At 43.7% G+C, this 21052-nt stretch overlaps 9 non-coding genes across 9 annotated transcripts; all 9 read left to right on the top strand.

Annotated features, from left to right (window-relative positions):
• Window positions 1–1213: 1213 nt before the first annotated feature.
• Window positions 1214–1285, top strand: TRNAE-CUC (transfer RNA glutamic acid (anticodon CUC)). The gene has a single exon. It is a non-coding gene; the product is annotated as a tRNA-Glu (tRNA).
• Window positions 1286–2707: 1422 nt separating this feature from the next.
• TRNAE-CUC (transfer RNA glutamic acid (anticodon CUC)) lies at window positions 2708–2779 on the top strand. Its single transcript has one exon. It is a non-coding gene; the product is annotated as a tRNA-Glu (tRNA).
• A 2456-nt stretch (window positions 2780–5235) lies between these two features.
• Window positions 5236–5307, top strand: TRNAE-CUC (transfer RNA glutamic acid (anticodon CUC)). Its single transcript has one exon. It is a non-coding gene; the product is annotated as a tRNA-Glu (tRNA).
• A 1298-nt stretch (window positions 5308–6605) lies between these two features.
• On the top strand, window positions 6606–6677 carry TRNAE-CUC (transfer RNA glutamic acid (anticodon CUC)). The gene has a single exon. It is a non-coding gene; the product is annotated as a tRNA-Glu (tRNA).
• Window positions 6678–8522: 1845 nt separating this feature from the next.
• On the top strand, window positions 8523–8594 carry TRNAE-CUC (transfer RNA glutamic acid (anticodon CUC)). The gene has a single exon. It is a non-coding gene; the product is annotated as a tRNA-Glu (tRNA).
• Window positions 8595–12021: 3427 nt separating this feature from the next.
• Window positions 12022–12093, top strand: TRNAE-CUC (transfer RNA glutamic acid (anticodon CUC)). Its single transcript has one exon. It is a non-coding gene; the product is annotated as a tRNA-Glu (tRNA).
• Window positions 12094–14529: 2436 nt separating this feature from the next.
• Window positions 14530–14601, top strand: TRNAE-CUC (transfer RNA glutamic acid (anticodon CUC)). Its single transcript has one exon. It is a non-coding gene; the product is annotated as a tRNA-Glu (tRNA).
• Window positions 14602–15899: 1298 nt separating this feature from the next.
• TRNAE-CUC (transfer RNA glutamic acid (anticodon CUC)) lies at window positions 15900–15971 on the top strand. Its single transcript has one exon. It is a non-coding gene; the product is annotated as a tRNA-Glu (tRNA).
• Window positions 15972–17816: 1845 nt separating this feature from the next.
• TRNAE-CUC (transfer RNA glutamic acid (anticodon CUC)) lies at window positions 17817–17888 on the top strand. The gene has a single exon. It is a non-coding gene; the product is annotated as a tRNA-Glu (tRNA).
• Window positions 17889–21052: the final 3164 nt, after the last annotated feature.

The following is a 21052-nucleotide window of genomic DNA, read 5'->3' as shown; positions in this document are numbered from 1 at the left end:
TGCTGTTCCACATCATCAAAACGCTTTATCCTTTACTGCTGAACGAAGGCTTCCCCAGGCAGTCGCCATCTCTTACGGTCTCACGAATCCACAGTCAATCCCGTGAACAGATTCCAAAGCACCATCAACTCTAGAGCGAGCTCCCGGTGTTGGAGGTGGCAGGACATCAGGACACGTGGAGACACGCCAACCATTATGAGACCTCCTTTGCCAGTAACAAGATATAGTAATAGGTTTCACCCTTTTAACTGGCACAAAACTGACACCTTTATTCAAGGCATAATGTTTGCAATAACCACAACACAAGCAGTCAAAATGCAAACAAAAGAGACAACTCTGATAATAATATGCACTGTCTCCACTTGTGTTGGACTTGAAGACGCCAAAAGGTCCAACACCAGTGGAGACTAGGCTCTAAGAAAAGCCGTCTCAGGTGTGGACCAATGAAATTCAAGGAAAGTGCATATTATTATTAGAGTTGTCTCTTTTGTTTGCATTTTGACTGCTTGTGTTGTGGTTATTGCAAACATGATGCCTTGAATAAAGGTGTCAGTTTTTGTGCCAGTTAAAAGGGTAAAACCTATTACTACACGTCAACCAATTCTAGATTTGAAGCTTTCGTTACTGCAAGGATTCATACTCTTTCGTTTTTTCGGTAAAGTCACGTAGGAAAATAAAATAGTTGTTTTCATTTATTTTAATTATTTTATTTTACCTACGTCACTTTACCGAAAAAACCAAGAGTTCAGGTCAACCAGCTTCCCTGGTGGTCTCGTGGTTGGGAATCGGTGCTCTCACCGCCGCTGCCCGGGGTCGATTCGAGTCCCGTTCAGGGAACACTTTTTTGAAATAATAAAAAAGTTACATTTTCATTGACGCAAAGGTGTAACTCCTGTAAAAAAGACACCAAGAGCCTCATTCCCTGACCAAAAACCGAACCCGTCCCACGGCGCTGAAAGCGTCGATTTTTCACCACGAGACCACCAGGGAAATTGAAGGATATGCCTCCACGTGTCCTGCTGTTCCACATCATCACCAGGCTTGATCCTTTACTGCTGAACGAAGGCTTCCACAGGCAGTCGCCATCTCTTACGGTCTCACGATTCCACAGTCAATCCCGTGAACAGATTCCAAAGCACCATCAACTCTCGAGCGAGCTCCCGGTGTTGGAGGTGGCAGGACATCAGGACACGTGGAGACACGTCAACCAGCTTCCCTGGTGGTCTAGTGGTTAGGATTCGGCGCTCTCACCGCCGCGGCCCGGGTTCGATTCCCGGTCAGGGAACACTCGTTTTTATAATTATGAAAGGTTTTTTTACGCAAAAGTTTAACTGCTTTGAAAAAAACACCAAGAGCCTCGTTCCCTGACCTGGAATCGCACCCGTGTTGCAGCACTGAGAGCGTCGAATTTTAACCATCAGACCACCAAGGAAGTTGGAAAAAGTGCTTCTACGTGTCCTGCTGTTCCGCATCATCACCAGCCTTGAGCTTCTACTGCGAAGGCTTCTCTTACGGTCTAACGAATCCACAGTCAATCCCGTGAACAGATTCAATTCACCATCAACTCTAGAGCGAGCTCCCGGTGTTGGAGGTGCCAGGACAGCAGGACACGTGGAGACACGCCTACCATTATGAGACCTCCTTTGCCAGTAACAAGATATAGTAATAGGTTTCACCCTTTTAACTGGAACAAAAACTGACACCTTTATTCAAGGCATCATGTTTGCAATAACCACAATACAAGCAGTCAAAATGCAAACAAAAGAGACAACTCTGATAATAATATGCATTGTCCTTGAATTTGATTGGTCCACACCGGTGACGGCTTTTCTTAGAGCCTAGTCTCCACTGGTTTTGGACCAGAAGACGCCAAAAGGTCCAACACCAGTGGAGACTAGGCTCTAAGAAAAGCCGTCTCAGGTGTGGACCAATCAAATTCATGGACAGTGCATATTAATATCAGAGTTGTCTCTTTTGTTTGCATTTTGACTGCTTGTGTTGTGGTTATTGCAAACATGATGCCTTGAATAAAGGTGTCAGTTTTTGTGCCAGTTTTAAGGGTAAAACCTATTACTACAAGTCAAACAATTCTAGATTTGAAGCTCTCGTTACTGCAAGGATTCATACTCTTTGTTTTTTTCGGTAAAGTCACGTAGGTAAAATAAAATGTGTTTTTAGTATTATTTATTTTATTATTTTATTTTACCTACGTGACTTTACCGAAAAAACCAAAGAGTTCAGGTCAACCAGCTTCCCTGGTGGTCTCGTGGTTGGGATTCGGTGCTCTCACCACCGCTGCCCGGGGTCGATTTGATTCCCGTTCAGGGAACACTTTTTTAAAATAATTTAAAAAAGTTACATTTTTATTGACGCAAAGTTGTAACTGCTTTAAAAAAAGACTCCAAGATCCTCATTCCTGACCAAAAACCGAACCCGTGCCACGGCGCTGAAAGCGTCGATTTTTCACCACGAGACTACCAGGGAAATTGACGTAAATACCTCGACGTGTCCTGCTGTTCCACATCATCAAAAGGCTTTATCCTTTACTGCTGAACGAAGGCTTCCCCAGGCAGTCGCCATCTCTTACGGTCTCACGATTCCACAGTCAATCCCGTGAACAGATTCCAAAGCACCATCAACTCTCGAGCGAGCTCCCGGTGTTGGAGGTGGCAGGACATCAGGACACGTGGAGACACGTCAACCAGCTTCCCTGGTGGTCTAGTGGTTAGGATTCGGCGCTCTCACCGCCGCGGCCCGGGTTCGATTCCCGGTCAGGGAACACTCGTTTTTATAATTATGGAAGTTTTTTTTGCAAAAAAGTTTAACTGCTTTGAAAAAAACACCAAGAGCCTCGTTCCCTGACCTGGAATCGCATCCGTGTTGCAGCACTGAGAGCGTCGAATTTTAACCTTCAGACCACCAAGACAGTTGGAAAAAGTACTTCCACGTGTCCTGCTGTCCCGCATCTTCACTAGCCTTGAGCTTCTACTGCTGAACGAAGGCTTCCCCAGGCCGTCGCCATCTCTTACGGTCTCACGAATCCACAGTCAATCCCGTGAACAGATTCAATTCACCATCAACTCTAGAGCGAGCTCCCGGTGTTGGAGGTGCCAGGACAGCAGGACACGTGGAGACACGCCAACCATTATGAGACCTCCTTTGCCAGTAACAAGATATAGTAATAGGTTTCACCCTTTTAACTGGCACAAAACTGACACCTTTATTCAAGGCATAATGTTTGCAATAACCACAACACAAGCAGTCAAAATGCAAACAAAAGAGACAACTCTGATAATAATATGCACTGTCTCCACTTGTGTTGGACCAGAAGACGCCAAAAGGTCCAACACCAGTGGAGACTAGGCTCTAAGAAAAGCCGTCTCGGGTGTGGACCAATGAAATTCAAGGACAGTGCATATTATTATTAGAGTTGTCTCTTTTGTTTGCATTTTGACTGCTTGTGTTGTGGTTATTGCAAACATGATGCCTTGAATAAAGGTGTCAGTTTTTGTGCCAGTTAAAAGGGTAAAACCTATTACTACACGTCAACCAATTCTAGATTTGAAGCTTTCGTTACTGCAAGGATTCATACTCTTTCGTTTTTTCGGTAAAGTCACGTAGGTAAAATAAAATAGTTGTTTTCATTTATTTTAATTATTTTATTTTACCTACGTCACTTTACCGAAAAAACCAAGAGTTCAGGTCAACCAGCTTTCCTGGTGGTCTCGTGGTTGGGAATCGGTGCTCTCACCGCCGCTGCCCGGGGTCGATTCGAGTCCCGTTCAGGGAACATTTTTTTGAAATAATAAAAAAAATACATTTTCATTGACGCAAAGGTGTAACTCCTGTAAAAAAGACACCAAGAGCCTCATTCCCTGACCAAAAACCGAACCCGTCCCACGGCGCTGAAAGCGTCGATTTTTCACCACGAGACCACCAGGGAAATTGAAGGATATGCCTCCACGTGTCCTGCTGTTCCACATCATCACCAGGCTTGATCCTTTACTGCTGAACGAAGGCTTCCCCAGGCAGTCGCCATCTCTTACGGTCTCACGAATCCACAGTCAATCCCGTGAACAGATTCAATTCACCATCAACTCTAGAGCGAGCTCCCGGTGTTGGAGGTGCTAGGACAGCAGGACACGTGGAGACACGCCTACCATTATGAGACCTCCTTTGCCAGTAACAAGATATAGTAATAGGTTTCACCCTTTAAACTGGCACAAAAATTGACACCTTTATTCAAGGCATCATGTTTGCAATAACCACACTACAAGCAGTCAAAATGCAAACAAAAGAGACAACTCTGATAATAATATGCATTGTCCTTGAATTTGATTGGTCCACACCGGTGACGGCTTTTCTTAGAGCCTAGTCTCCACTGGTGTTGGACCAGAAGACGCCAAAAGGTCCAACACCAGTGGAGACTATGCTCTAAGAAAAGCCGTCTCAGGTGTGCACCAATCAAATTCATGGACAGTGCATATTAATATCAGAGTTGTCTCTTTTGTTTGCATTTTGACTGCTTGTGTTGTGGTTATTGCAAACATGATGCCTTGAATAAAGGTGTCAGTTTTTGTGCCAGTTTTAAAAGTAAAACCTATTACTACAAGTCAAACAATTCTAGATTTGAAGCTTTCGTTACTGCAACGATTCATACTCTTTGTTTTTTTCGGTAAAGTCACGTAGGTAAAATAAAATGTTTTTTTCATTTATTTTATTATTTTATTTTACCTACGTGACTTTACCGAAAAAACCAAAGAGTTCAGGTCAACCAGCTTCCCTGGTGGTCTCGTGGTTGGGATTCGGTGCTCTCACCACCGCTGCCCGGGGTCGATTTGATTCCCGTTCAGGGAACACTTTTTTAAAATAATTTAAAAAAGTTACATTTTTATTGACGCAAAGTTGTAACTGCTTTAAAAAAAGACTCCAAGATCCTCATTCCCTGACCAAAAACCCAACCCGTGCCACGGCGCTGAAAGCGTCGATTTTTCACCACGAGACTACCAGGGAAATTGACGTAAATACCTCGACGTGTCCTGCTGTTCCACATCATCAAAAGGCTTTATCCTTTACTGCTGAACGAAGGCTTCCCCAGGCAGTCGCCATCTCTTACGGTCTCACGATTCCACAGTCAATCCCGTGAACAGATTCCAAAGCACCATCAACTCTCGAGGGAGCTCCCGGTGTTGGAGGTGGCAGGACATCAGGACAGTGGAGACACGTCAATCAGCTTCCCTGGTGGTCTAGTGGTTAGGATTCGGCGCTCTCACCGCCGCGGCCCGGGTTCGATTCCCGGTCAGGGAACACGCTTTTTTATAATAATGAAAGGTTTTTTTACGCAAAAGTTTAACTGCTTTGAAAAAAACACCAAGATAACTCTATATTCTCCAATCAGCTAAGCTACCAACCATAAGTCGTTATATATCACAATGCTATATGGCGAAAAAATGGGTGGATTCTTACCCTCAAATTTCCGTACCACGGATAGCTACGGGCCCCGTTCAGACGGACGAGTTCGTCCATGGTCGGAACAGAGGAGGGGGAGAGAGACAGCTGCGAAGCCCTAGTATACTCCATCTTGTAAACCATACCATTAACCGTGGTGTGAGAGGTATTAAGAGGCAATGCTGGCGAAAGAGCTGCGGTCTGAAGGTCATCGTAAAATTACAATTAATTAAGAACAGAAATGATTTAACACATCTTTCCAGTGGTTACTAAGCCTGAATCCATCTTCTCGGTTGAAATTGTCTCTGTGCTTGTATATGTGAATGGCCTCATGAACGAATCTCTCATGGTAGCCGGTTGGTTTGCAAAGAACCTCCATTTATTGATAACATGAAGGTAATTTATATTTTAGTTTTTATTGGTTCCCTATATAGTACTGTGAATAGCTCAGATGTGTAGTCATTTCTGTGACCAGTCACTAGCAAATCACCCAGTTATTTCAATGCTAAATTCGCCTAGTTATTTCAATGCTAAATTATCCTGTTTGATTTGTACTAAGTGCCTCGGTGAATGTGTATGCTCTGACTTCAACGTAGCTATTTCTGTAGCAGTTACAAGCGAATCACTCAGCCATTTCAATGCTAAATTCTATGCTAATCCCATTGTCAAGGGGTGCCTCTGCGGATGTGTATGCCTTAACTTAGCTATTTCAATGCTAAATTCTATGCTAATTCCTTTTAACAATGGGTGCCTCTGCGGATGTGTATGCTTTAACTTTTAACATAGCTATTTCTGTGACCAGTCACAAGCTAATCATTCAGCCATTTCAATGCTAAATTTTATGCTAATTCCTTGGTCAAGGCTCTTTGTTCCTCTCACACAGCTTAAAAGCCGTGATCTGAACGTGACTCTCTCACTCCAGCGCTGTCCTACCAGACAGTCTCGCCCCCCTTCACCTGATGAAGGCCGCTTGTGTTGTGGCCGAAACGTCGTGAGAATATTATTGTGTTATTTTATTTTATCAATTATTATTTTATTCTCATTCTACGTGACTTTACCGAAAGAACCAAAGAAAATAGTTATTTTCATTTATTTTATTATTTTATTTTACCTACGTGACTTTACCGAAAAAAACAAAGATTTCACGTCAACCGGCTTCCCTGGTGGTCTAGTGGTTAGGATTCGGCGCTCTCACCGCCGCGGCCCGGGTTCGTTTCCCGGTCAGGGAACACTCGTTTTTATAATTAAAAACTTTTTTTTACGCAAAAGTTTAACTGCTTTGAAAAAAAACACTAACAGCCTTGTTCCCTGACCTGGAATCGCACCCGTGTTGCAGCACTGAGAGCGTCGAATTTTAACCATCAGACCACCAGAGAAGATGGAAGATGGTTCTCCACGTGTCCTGTTGTCCCGCATCATCAGCGGCCTTGATCCTTTACTGCTGAACGAAGGCTTCACCAGGCAGTCGCCATCTCTTGTGGTCTCACGAATCCACAGTCAATCCCATGAACAGATTCCAATGCACCATCAACTCTAGAGCGAGCTCCGGGTGTTGGAGGTGCCAGGACATCAAGACACGTGGAGACACGTCAACCAGCTTCCCTGGTGGTCTAGTGGTTAGGATTCGGCGCTCTCACCGCCGCGGCCCGGGTTCGATTCGATTCTCGTTCAGGGAACACTTTTTAAAAATAATAAAAAAAAGTTCAATTTTTATTGACGCAAAGGTGTAACTGCTTTAAAAAAAGACACCAAGAGCCTCATTCCCTGACCAAAAACCGAACCCGTGCCAAGGCGCTGAAAGCGTCGATTTTTCACCACGAGACCACCAGGGAATTGCAGGATATGACTCCACGTGTCCTGCTGTTCCAAATCATCTCCAGGCTTGATCCTTTACTGTTAAACGAAGGCTTCCCCATTCAGTCGCATTCTCTTACGGTCTCACGAATCCACAGTCAATTCCGTGAACAGATTCAATTCACCATCAACTCTAGAGCGAGCTCCCGGTGTTGGAGGTGCCAGGACAGCAAGGTATAGTAATAGGTTTTACCCATTTAACTGGCACAAAAATTGACACCTTAATTCAAGGCATCATGTTTGCAATAACCACAACACAAGCAGTCAAAATGCAAACAAAAGAGACAACTCTGATAATATTATGCATTGTCCTTGAATTTGATTGGTCCACACCGGTGACGGCTTTTCTTAGAGCCTAGTCTCCACTGGTGTTGGACCAGAAGACGCCAAAAGGTCCAACACCAGTGGAGACTAGCCTCTAAGAAAAGCCGTCTCAGGTGTGGACCAATCAAATTCATGGACAGTGCATATTAATATCAGAGTTGTCTCTTTTGTTTGCATTTTGACTGCTTGGGTTGTGGTTATTGCAAACATGATGCCTTGAATAAAGGTGTCAGTTTTTGTGCCGGTTAAAAGGGTAAAACCTTATACTACAAGTCAAACAATTCTAGATTTGAAGCTTTCGTTACTGCAAGGATTCATACTCTTTGTTTTTTTCGGTAAAGTCACGTAGGTAAAATAAAATGTTTTTTTCATTTATTTTATTATTTTATTTTACCTACGTGACTTTACCGAAAAAACCAAAGAGTTCAGGTCAACCAGCTTCCCTGGTGGTCTCGTGGTTGGGATTCGGTGCTCTCACCACCGCTGCCCGGGGTCGATTTGATTCCCGTTCAGGGAACACTTTTTTAAAATAATTTTAAAAAGTTACATTTTTATTGACGCAAAGTTGTAACTGCTTTAAAAAAAGACTCCAAGATCCTCATTCCCTGACCAAAAACCCAACCCGTGCCACGGCGCTGAAAGCGTCGATTTTTCACCACGAGACTACCAGGGAAATTGAGGTAAATACCTCGACGTGTCCTGCTGTTCCACATCATCAAAAGGCTTTATCCTTTACTGCTGAACGAAGGCTTCCCCAGGCAGTCGCCATCTCTTACGGTCTCACGATTCCACAGTCAATCCCGTGAACAGATTCCAAAGCACCATCAACTCTCGAGCGAGCTCCCGGTGTTGGAGGTGGCAGGACATCAGGACACGTAGAGACACGTCAACCAGCTTCCCTGGTGGTCTAGTGGTTAGGATTCGGCGCTCTCACCGCCGCGGCCCGGGTTCGATTCCCGGTCAGGGAACACGCTTTTTTATAATAATGAAAGGTTTTTTTTACGCAAAAGTTTAACTGCTTTGAAAAAAACACCAAGAGCCTCGTTCCCTGACCTGGAATCGCATCCGTGTTGCAGCACTGAGAGCGTCGAATTTTAACGTTCAGACCACCAAGACAGTTGGAAAAAGTACTTCCACGTGTCCTGCTGTCCCGCATCTTCACTAGCCTTGAGCTTCTACTGCTGAACGAAGGCTTCCCCAGGCCGTCGCCATCTCTTACGGTCTCACGAATCCACAGTCAATCCCGTGAACAGATTCAATTCACCATCAACTCTAGAGCGAGCTCCCGGTGTTGGAGGTGCCAGGACAGCAGGACACGTGGAGACACGCCAACCATTATGAGACCTCCTTTGCCAGTAGCAAGATATAGTAATAGGTTTCACCCTTTTAACTGGCACAAAACTGACATCTTTATTCAAGGCATAATGTTTGCAATAACCACAACACAAGCAGTCAAAATGCAAACCAAAGAGACAGCTCTGATAATAATATGCACTGTCTCCACTTGTGTTGGACCAGAAGACGCCAAAAGGTCCAACACCAGTGGAGACTAGGCTCTAAGAAAAGCCGTCTCGGGTGTGGACCAATGAAATTCAAGGACAGTGCATATTATTATTATTAGAGTTGTCTCTTTTGTTTGCATTTTGACTGCTTGTGTTGTGGTTATTGCAAACATGATGCCTTGAATAAAGGTGTCAGTTTTTGTGCCAGTTAAAAGGGTAAAACCTATTACTACACGTCAACCAATTCTAGATTTGAAGCTTTCGTTACTGCAAGGATTCATACTCTTTCGTTTTTTCGGTAAAGTCACGTAGGTAAAATAAAATAGTTGTTTTCATTTACTTCAATTATTTTATTTTACCTACGTCACTTTACCGAAAAACCAAGAGTTCAGGTCAACCAGCTTCCCTGGTGGTCTCGTGGTTGGGAATCGGTGCTCTCACCGCCGCTGCCCGGGGTCGATTCGATTCTCGTTCAGGGAACACTTTTTTAAAATAATAAAAAAAGTTCAATTTTTATTGACGCAAAGGTGTAACTGCTTTAAAAAAAGACACCAAGAGCCTCATTCCCTGACCAAAAACCGAACCCGTGCCAAGGCGCTGAAAACGTCGATTTTTCACCACGAGACCACCAGGGAATTGCAGGATATGACTCCACGTGTCCTGCTGTTCCAAATCATCTCCAGGCTTGATCCTTTACTGTTAAACGAAGGCTTCCCCATTCAGTCGCATTCTCTTACGGTCTCACGAATCCACAGTCAATTCCGTGAACAGATTCAATTCACCATCAACTCTAGAGCGAGCTCCCGGTGTTGGAGGTGCCAGGACAGCAAGGTATAGTAATAGGTTTTACCCATTTAACTGGCACAAAAATTGACACCTTAATTCAAGGCTTCATGTTTGCAATAACCACAACACAAGCAGTCAAAATGCAAACAAAAGAGACAACTCTGATAATATTATGCATTGTCCTTGAATTTGATTGGTCCACACCGGTGACGGCTTTTCTTAGAGCCTAGTCTCCACTGGTGTTGGACCAGAAGACGCCAAAAGGTCCAACACCAGTGGAGACTAGGCTCTAAGAAAAGCCGTCTCAGGTGTGGACCAATCAAATTCATGGACAGTGCATATTAATATCAGAGTTGTCTCTTTTGTTTGCATTTTGACTGCTTGTGTTGTGGTTATTGCAAACATGATGCCTTGAATAAAGGTGTCAGTTTTTGTGCCGGTTAAAAGGGTAAAACCTTATACTACAAGTCAAACAATTCTAGATTTGAAGCTTTCGTTACTGCAAGGATTCATACTCTTTGTTTTTTTCGGTAAAGTCACGTAGGTAAAATAAAATGTTTTTTTCATTTATTTTATTATTTTATTTTACCTACGTGACTTTACCGAAAAAACCAAAGAGTTCAGGTCAACCAGCTTCCCTGGTGGTCTCGTGGTTGGGATTCGGTGCTCTCACCACCGCTGCCCGGGGTCGATTTGATTCCCGTTCAGGGAACACTTTTTTAAAATAATTTTAAAAAGTTACATTTTTATTGACGCAAAGTTGTAACTGCTTTAAAAAAAGACTCCAAGATCCTCATTCCCTGACCAAAAACCCAACCCGTGCCACGGCGCTGAAAGCGTCGATTTTTCACCACGAGACTACCAGGGAAATTGAGGTAAATACCTCGACGTGTCCTGCTGTTCCACATCATCAAAAGGCTTTATCCTTTACTGCTGAACGAAGGCTTCCCCAGGCAGTCGCCATCTCTTACGGTCTCACGAATCCACAGTCAATCCCGTGAACAGATTCAATTCACCATCAACTCTAGAGCGAGCTCCCGGTGTTGGAGGTGCCAGGACAGCAGGACACGTGGAGACACGCCAACCATTATGAGACCTCCTTTGCCAGTAACAAGATATAGTAATAGGTTTCACCCTTTTAACTGGCACAAAACTGACACCTTTATTCAAGGCATAATGTTTGCAATAACCACAACACAAGCAGTCAAAATGCAAACAAAAGAGACAACTCTGATAATAATATGCACTGTCTCCACTTGTGTTGGACCAGAAGACGCCAAAAGGTCCAACACCAGTGGAGACTAGGCTCTAAGAAAAGCCGTCTCGGGTGTGGACCAATGAAATTCAAGGACAGTGCATATTATTATTAGAGTTGTCTCTTTTGTTTGCATTTTGACTGCTTGTGTTGTGGTTATTGCAAACATGATGCCTTGAATAAAGGTGTCAGTTTTTGTGCCAGTTAAAAGGGTAAAACCTATTACTACACGTCAACCAATTCTAGATTTGAAGCTTTCGTTACTGCAAGGATTCATACTCTTTCGTTTTTTCGGTAAAGTCACGTAGGTAAAATAAAATAGTTGTTTTCATTTACTTTAATTATTTTATTTTACCTACGTCACTTTACCGAAAAACCAAGAGTTCAGGTCAACCAGCTTCCCTGGTGGTCTCGTGGTTGGGAATCGATGCTCTCACCGCCGCTGCCCGGGGTCGATTCGAGTCCCGTTCAGGGAACACTTTTTTGAAATAATAAAAAAGTTACATTTTCATTGACGCAAAGGTGTAACTCCTGTAAAAAAGACACCAAGAGCCTCATTCCCTGACCAAAAACCGAACCCGTCCTACGGCGCTGAAAGCATCGATTTTTCACCACGAGACCACCAGGGAAATTGAAGGATATGCCTCCACGTGTCCTGCTGTTCCACATCATCATCAGGCTTGATCCTTTACTGCTGAACGAAGGCTTCCCCAGGCAGTCGCCATCTCTTACGGTCTCACGATTCCACAGTCAATCCCGTGAACAGATTCCAAAGCACCATCAACTCTCAAGCGAGCTCCCGGTGTTGGAGGTGCCAGGACATCAGGACACGTGAAGACACGTCAACCAGCTTCCCTGGTGGTCTAGTGGTTAGGATTCAGCGCTCTCACCGCTGTGTCCCGGGTTCGATTCCCGGTCAGGGAACACGCGTTTTTATAATAATGAAAGGTTTTTTACGCAAAAGTTTAACTGCTTTGAAAAAAACACCAAGAGCCTCGTTCCCTGACCTGGAATCACACCCGTGTTGCAGCACTGAGAGCGTCGAATTTTAACCATCAGACCACCAAGGAAGTTGGAAAAAGTACTTCTACGTGTCCTGCTGTTCCGCATCATCACCAGCCTTGAGCTTCTACTGCGAAGGTTTCTCTTACGGTCTCACGAATCCACAGTCAATCCCGTGAACAGATTCAATTCACCATCAACTCTAGAGCGAGCTCCCGGTGTTGGAGGTGCCAGGACAGCAGGACACGTGGAGACACGCCTACCATTATGAGACCTCCTTTGCCAGTAGCAAGATATAGTAATAGGTTTCACCCTTTTAACTGGCACAAAACTGACATCTTTATTCAAGGCATAATGTTTGCAATAACCACAACACAAGCAGTCAAAATGCAAACCAAAGAGACAGCTCTGATAATAATATGCACTGTCTCCACTTGTGTTGGACCAGAAGACGCCAAAAGGTCCAACACCAGTGGAGACTAGGCTCTAAGAAAAGCCGTCTCGGGTGTGGACCAATGAAATTCAAGGACAGTGCATATTATTATTATTAGAGTTGTCTCTTTTGTTTGCATTTTGACTGCTTGTGTTGTGGTTATTGCAAACATGATGCCTTGAATAAAGGTGTCAGTTTTTGTGCCAGTTAAAAGGGTAAAACCTATTACTACACGTCAACCAATTCTAGATTTGAAGCTTTCGTTACTGCAAGGATTCATACTCTTTCGTTTTTTCGGTAAAGTCACGTAGGTAAAATAAAATAGTTGTTTTCATTTATTTTAATTATTTTATTTTACCTACGTCACTTTACCGAAAAAACCAAGAGTTCAGGTCAACCAGCTTTCCTGGTGGTCTCGTGGTTGGGAATCGGTGCTCTCACCGCCGCTGCCCGGGGTCGATTCGAGTCCCGTTCAGGGAACATTTTTTTGAAATAATAAAAAAAATACATTTTCATTGACGCAAAGGTGTAACTCCTGTAAAAAAGACACCAAGAGCCTCATTCCCTGACCAAAAACCGAACCCGTCCCACGGCGCTGAAAGCGTCGATTTTTCACCACGAGACCACCAGGGAAATTGAAGGATATGCCTCCACGTGTCCTGCTGTTCCACATCATCACCAGGCTTGATCCTTTACTGCTGAACGAAGGCTTCCCCAGGCAGTCGCCATCTCTTACGGTCTCACGAATCCACAGTCAATCCCGTGAACAGATTCAATTCACCATCAACTCTAGAGCGAGCTCCCGGTGTTGGAGGTGCTAGGACAGCAGGACACGTGGAGACACGCCTACCATTATGAGACCTCCTTTGCCAGTAACAAGATATAGTAATAGGTTTCACCCTTTAAACTGGCACAAAAATTGACACCTTTATTCAAGGCATCATGTTTGCAATAACCACACTACAAGCAGTCAAAATGCAAACAAAAGAGACAACTCTGATAATAATATGCATTGTCCTTGAATTTGATTGGTCCACACCGGTGACGGCTTTTCTTAGAGCCTAGTCTCCACTGGTGTTGGACCAGAAGACGCCAAAAGGTCCAACACCAGTGGAGACTATGCTCTAAGAAAAGCCGTCTCAGGTGTGCACCAATCAAATTCATGGACAGTGCATATTAATATCAGAGTTGTCTCTTTTGTTTGCATTTTGACTGCTTGTGTTGTGGTTATTGCAAACATGATGCCTTGAATAAAGGTGTCAGTTTTTGTGCCAGTTTTAAAAGTAAAACCTATTACTACAAGTCAAACAATTCTAGATTTGAAGCTTTCGTTACTGCAAGGATTCATACTCTTTGTTTTTTTCGGTAAAGTCACGTAGGTAAAATAAAATGTTTTTTTCATTTATTTTATTATTTTATTTTACCTACGTGACTTTACCGAAAAAACCAAAGAGTTCAGGTCAACCAGCTTCCCTGGTGGTCTCGTGGTTGGGATTCGGTGCTCTCACCACCGCTGCCCGGGGTCGATTTGATTCCCGTTCAGGGAACACTTTTTTAAAATAATTTAAAAAAGTTACATTTTTATTGACGCAAAGTTGTAACTGCTTTAAAAAAAGACTCCAAGATCCTCATTCCCTGACCAAAAACCCAACCCGTGCCACGGCGCTGAAAGCGTCGATTTTTCACCACGAGACTACCAGGGAAATTGACGTAAATACCTCGACGTGTCCTGCTGTTCCACATCATCAAAAGGCTTTATCCTTTACTGCTGAACGAAGGCTTCCCCAGGCAGTCGCCATCTCTTACGGTCTCACGATTCCACAGTCAATCCCGTGAACAGATTCCAAAGCACCATCAACTCTCGAGGGAGCTCCCGGTGTTGGAGGTGGCAGGACATCAGGACAGTGGAGACACGTCAATCAGCTTCCCTGGTGGTCTAGTGGTTAGGATTCGGCGCTCTCACCGCCGCGGCCCGGGTTCGATTCCCGGTCAGGGAACACGCTTTTTTATAATAATGAAAGGTTTTTTTACGCAAAAGTTTAACTGCTTTGAAAAAAACACCAAGATAACTCTATATTCTCCAATCAGCTAAGCTACCAACCATAAGTCGTTATATATCACAATGCTATATGGCGAAAAAATGGGTGGATTCTTACCCTCAAATTTCCGTACCACGGATAGCTACGGGCCCCGTTCAGACGGACGAGTTCGTCCATGGTCGGAACAGAGGAGGGGGAGAGAGACAGCTGCGAAGCCCTAGTATACTCCATCTTGTAAACCATACCATTAACCGTGGTGTGAGAGGTATTAAGAGGCAATGCTGGCGAAAGAGCTGCGGTCTGAAGGTCATCGTAAAATTACAATTAATTAAGAACAGAAATGATTTAACACATCTTTCCAGTGGTTACTAAGCCTGAATCCATCTTCTCGGTTGAAATTGTCTCTGTGCTTGTATATGTGAATGGCCTCATGAACGAATCTCTCATGGTAGCCGGTTGGTTTGCAAAGAACCTCCATTTATTGATAACATGAAGGTAATTTATATTTTAGTTTTTATTGGTTCCCTATATAGTACTGTGAATAGCTCAGATGTGTAGTCATTTCTGTGACCAGTCACTAGCAAATCACCCAGTTATTTCAATGCTAAATTCGCCTAGTTATTTCAATGCTAAATTATCCTGTTTGATTTGTACTAAGTGCCTCGGTGAATGTGTATGCTCTGACTTCAACGTAGCTATTTCTGTAGCAGTTACAAGCGAATCACTCAGCCATTTCAATGCTAAATTCTATGCTAATCCCATTGTCAAGGGGTGCCTCTGCGGATGTGTATGCCTTAACTTAGCTATTTCAATGCTAAATTCTATGCTAATTCCTTTTAACAATGGGTGCCTCTGCGGATGTGTATGCTTTAACTTTTAACATAGCTATTTCTGTGACCAGTCACAAGCTAATCATTCAGCCATTTCAATGCTAAATTTTATGCTAATTCCTTGGTCAAGGCTCTTTGTTCCTCTCACACAGCTTAAAAGCCGTGATCTGAACGTGACTCTCTCACTCCAGCGCTGTCCTACCAGACAGTCTCGCCCCCCTTCACCTGATGAAGGCCGCTTGTGTTGTGGCCGAAACGTCGTGAGAATATTATTGTGTTATTTTATTTTATCAATTATTATTTTATTCTCATTCTACGTGACTTTACCGAAAGAACCAAAGAAAATAGTTATTTTCATTTATTTTATTATTTTATTTTACCTACGTGACTTTACCGAAAAAAACAAAGATTTCACGTCAACCGGCTTCCCTGGTGGTCTAGTGGTTAGGATTCGGCGCTCTCACCGCCGCGGCCCGGGTTCGTTTCCCGGTCAGGGAACACTCGTTTTTATAATTAAAAACTTTTTTTTACGCAAAAGTTTAACTGCTTTGAAAAAAAACACTAACAGCCTTGTTCCCTGACCTGGAATCGCACCCGTGTTGCAGCACTGAGAGCGTCGAATTTTAACCATCAGACCACCAGAGAAGATGGAAGATGGTTCTCCACGTGTCCTGTTGTCCCGCATCATCAGCGGCCTTGATCCTTTACTGCTGAACGAAGGCTTCACCAGGCAGTCGCCATCTCTTGTGGTCTCACGAATCCACAGTCAATCCCATGAACAGATTCCAATGCACCATCAACTCTAGAGCGAGCTCCGGGTGTTGGAGGTGCCAGGACATCAAGACACGTGGAGACACGTCAACCAGCTTCCCTGGTGGTCTAGTGGTTAGGATTCGGCGCTCTCACCGCCGCGGCCCGGGTTCGATTCGATTCTCGTTCAGGGAACACTTTTTAAAAATAATAAAAAAAAGTTCAATTTTTATTGACGCAAAGGTGTAACTGCTTTAAAAAAAGACACCAAGAGCCTCATTCCCTGACCAAAAACCGAACCCGTGCCAAGGCGCTGAAAGCGTCGATTTTTCACCACGAGACCACCAGGGAATTGCAGGATATGACTCCACGTGTCCTGCTGTTCCAAATCATCTCCAGGCTTGATCCTTTACTGTTAAACGAAGGCTTCCCCATTCAGTCGCATTCTCTTACGGTCTCACGAATCCACAGTCAATTCCGTGAACAGATTCAATTCACCATCAACTCTAGAGCGAGCTCCCGGTGTTGGAGGTGCCAGGACAGCAAGGTATAGTAATAGGTTTTACCCATTTAACTGGCACAAAAATTGACACCTTAATTCAAGGCATCATGTTTGCAATAACCACAACACAAGCAGTCAAAATGCAAACAAAAGAGACAACTCTGATAATATTATGCATTGTCCTTGAATTTGATTGGTCCACACCGGTGACGGCTTTTCTTAGAGCCTAGTCTCCACTGGTGTTGGACCAGAAGACGCCAAAAGGTCCAACACCAGTGGAGACTAGCCTCTAAGAAAAGCCGTCTCAGGTGTGGACCAATCAAATTCATGGACAGTGCATATTAATATCAGAGTTGTCTCTTTTGTTTGCATTTTGACTGCTTGGGTTGTGGTTATTGCAAACATGATGCCTTGAATAAAGGTGTCAGTTTTTGTGCCGGTTAAAAGGGTAAAACCTTATACTACAAGTCAAACAATTCTAGATTTGAAGCTTTCGTTACTGCAAGGATTCATACTCTTTGTTTTTTTCGGTAAAGTCACGTAGGTAAAATAAAATGTTTTTTTCATTTATTTTATTATTTTATTTTACCTACGTGACTTTACCGAAAAAACCAAAGAGTTCAGGTCAACCAGCTTCCCTGGTGGTCTCGTGGTTGGGATTCGGTGCTCTCACCACCGCTGCCCGGGGTCGATTTGATTCCCGTTCAGGGAACACTTTTTTAAAATAATTTTAAAAAGTTACATTTTTATTGACGCAAAGTTGTAACTGCTTTAAAAAAAGACTCCAAGATCCTCATTCCCTGACCAAAAACCCAACCCGTGCCACGGCGCTGAAAGCGTCGATTTTTCACCACGAGACTACCAGGGAAATTGAGGTAAATACCTCGACGTGTCCTGCTGTTCCACATCATCAAAAGGCTTTATCCTTTACTGCTGAACGAAGGCTTCCCCAGGCAGTCGCCATCTCTTACGGTCTCACGATTCCACAGTCAATCCCGTGAACAGATTCCAAAGCACCATCAACTCTCGAGCGAGCTCCCGGTGTTGGAGGTGGCAGGACATCAGGACACGTAGAGACACGTCAACCAGCTTCCCTGGTGGTCTAGTGGTTAGGATTCGGCGCTCTCACCGCCGCGGCCCGGGTTCGATTCCCGGTCAGGGAACACGCTTTTTTATAATAATGAAAGGTTTTTTTTACGCAAAAGTTTAACTGCTTTGAAAAAAACACCAAGAGCCTCGTTCCCTGACCTGGAATCGCATCCGTGTTGCAGCACTGAGAGCGTCGAATTTTAACGTTCAGACCACCAAGACAGTTGGAAAAAGTACTTCCACGTGTCCTGCTGTCCCGCATCTTCACTAGCCTTGAGCTTCTACTGCTGAACGAAGGCTTCCCCAGGCCGTCGCCATCTCTTACGGTCTCACGAATCCACAGTCAATCCCGTGAACAGATTCAATTCACCATCAACTCTAGAGCGAGCTCCCGGTGTTGGAGGTGCCAGGACAGCAGGACACGTGGAGACACGCCAACCATTATGAGACCTCCTTTGCCAGTAGCAAGATATAGTAATAGGTTTCACCCTTTTAACTGGCACAAAACTGACATCTTTATTCAAGGCATAATGTTTGCAATAACCACAACACAAGCAGTCAAAATGCAAACCAAAGAGACAGCTCTGATAATAATATGCACTGTCTCCACTTGTGTTGGACCAGAAGACGCCAAAAGGTCCAACACCAGTGGAGACTAGGCTCTAAGAAAAGCCGTCTCGGGTGTGGACCAATGAAATTCAAGGACAGTGCATATTATTATTATTAGAGTTGTCTCTTTTGTTTGCATTTTGACTGCTTGTGTTGTGGTTATTGCAAACATGATGCCTTGAATAAAGGTGTCAGTTTTTGTGCCAGTTAAAAGGGTAAAACCTATTACTACACGTCAACCAATTCTAGATTTGAAGCTTTCGTTACTGCAAGGATTCATACTCTTTCGTTTTTTCGGTAAAGTCACGTAGGTAAAATAAAATAGTTGTTTTCATTTACTTCAATTATTTTATTTTACCTACGTCACTTTACCGAAAAACCAAGAGTTCAGGTCAACCAGCTTCCCTGGTGGTCTCGTGGTTGGGAATCGGTGCTCTCACCGCCGCTGCCCGGGGTCGATTCGATTCTCGTTCAGGGAACACTTTTTTAAAATAATAAAAAAAGTTCAATTTTTATTGACGCAAAGGTGTAACTGCTTTAAAAAAAGACACCAAGAGCCTCATTCCCTGACCAAAAACCGAACCCGTGCCAAGGCGCTGAAAACGTCGATTTTTCACCACGAGACCACCAGGGAATTGCAGGATATGACTCCACGTGTCCTGCTGTTCCAAATCATCTCCAGGCTTGATCCTTTACTGTTAAACGAAGGCTTCCCCATTCAGTCGCATTCTCTTACGGTCTCACGAATCCACAGTCAATTCCGTGAACAGATTCAATTCACCATCAACTCTAGAGCGAGCTCCCGGTGTTGGAGGTGCCAGGACAGCAAGGTATAGTAATAGGTTTTACCCATTTAACTGGCACAAAAATTGACACCTTAATTCAAGGCTTCATGTTTGCAATAACCACAACACAAGCAGTCAAAATGCAAACAAAAGAGACAACTCTGATAATATTATGCATTGTCCTTGAATTTGATTGGTCCACACCGGTGACGGCTTTTCTTAGAGCCTAGTCTCCACTGGTGTTGGACCAGAAGACGCCAAAAGGTCCAACACCAGTGGAGACTAGGCTCTAAGAAAAGCCGTCTCAGGTGTGGACCAATCAAATTCATGGACAGTGCATATTAATATCAGAGTTGTCTCTTTTGTTTGCATTTTGACTGCTTGTGTTGTGGTTATTGCAAACATGATGCCTTGAATAAAGGTGTCAGTTTTTGTGCCGGTTAAAAGGGTAAAACCTTATACTACAAGTCAAACAATTCTAGATTTGAAGCTTTCGTTACTGCAAGGATTCATACTCTTTGTTTTTTTCGGTAAAGTCACGTAGGTAAAATAAAATGTTTTTTTCATTTATTTTATTATTTTATTTTACCTACGTGACTTTACCGAAAAAACCAAAGAGTTCAGGTCAACCAGCTTCCCTGGTGGTCTCGTGGTTGGGATTCGGTGCTCTCACCACCGCTGCCCGGGGTCGATTTGATTCCCGTTCAGGGAACACTTTTTTAAAATAATTTTAAAAAGTTACATTTTTATTGACGCAAAGTTGTAACTGCTTTAAAAAAAGACTCCAAGATCCTCATTCCCTGACCAAAAACCCAACCCGTGCCACGGCGCTGAAAGCGTCGATTTTTCACCACGAGACTACCAGGGAAATTGAGGTAAATACCTCGACGTGTCCTGCTGTTCCACATCATCAAAAGGCTTTATCCTTTACTGCTGAACGAAGGCTTCCCCAGGCAGTCGCCATCTCTTACGGTCTCACGAATCCACAGTCAATCCCGTGAACAGATTCAATTCACCATCAACTCTAGAGCGAGCTCCCGGTGTTGGAGGTGCCAGGACAGCAGGACACGTGGAGACACGCCAACCATTATGAGACCTCCTTTGCCAGTAACAAGATATAGTAATAGGTTTCACCCTTTTAACTGGCACAAAACTGACACCTTTATTCAAGGCATAATGTTTGCAATAACCACAACACAAGCAGTCAAAATGCAAACAAAAGAGACAACTCTGATAATAATATGCACTGTCTCCACTTGTGTTGGACCAGAAGACGCCAAAAGGTCCAACACCAGTGGAGACTAGGCTCTAAGAAAAGCCGTCTCGGGTGTGGACCAATGAAATTCAAGGACAGTGCATATTATTATTAGAGTTGTCTCTTTTGTTTGCATTTTGACTGCTTGTGTTGTGGTTATTGCAAACATGATGCCTTGAATAAAGGTGTCAGTTTTTGTGCCAGTTAAAAGGGTAAAACCTATTACTACACGTCAACCAATTCTAGATTTGAAGCTTTCGTTACTGCAAGGATTCATACTCTTTCGTTTTTTCGGTAAAGTCACGTAGGTAAAATAAAATAGTTGTTTTCATTTACTTTAATTATTTTATTTTACCTACGTCACTTTACCGAAAAACCAAGAGTTCAGGTCAACCAGCTTCCCTGGTGGTCTCGTGGTTGGGAATCGATGCTCTCACCGCCGCTGCCCGGGGTCGATTCGAGTCCCGTTCAGGGAACACTTTTTTGAAATAATAAAAAAGTTACATTTTCATTGACGCAAAGGTGTAACTCCTGTAAAAAAGACACCAAGAGCCTCATTCCCTGACCAAAAACCGAACCCGTCCTACGG

This window comes from Petromyzon marinus, chromosome 15, assembly GCF_048934315.1.
Source record: "Petromyzon marinus isolate PM22_M1 ecotype Great Lakes invasive population chromosome 15, UKy_Petmar_22M1.pri1.0, whole genome shotgun sequence".
Taxonomy (NCBI): domain Eukaryota; kingdom Metazoa; phylum Chordata; class Hyperoartia; order Petromyzontiformes; family Petromyzontidae; genus Petromyzon; species Petromyzon marinus.
Note: the sequence above shows the minus strand (reverse complement) of the source record. Positions and strands in the feature narration are given on the sequence as shown.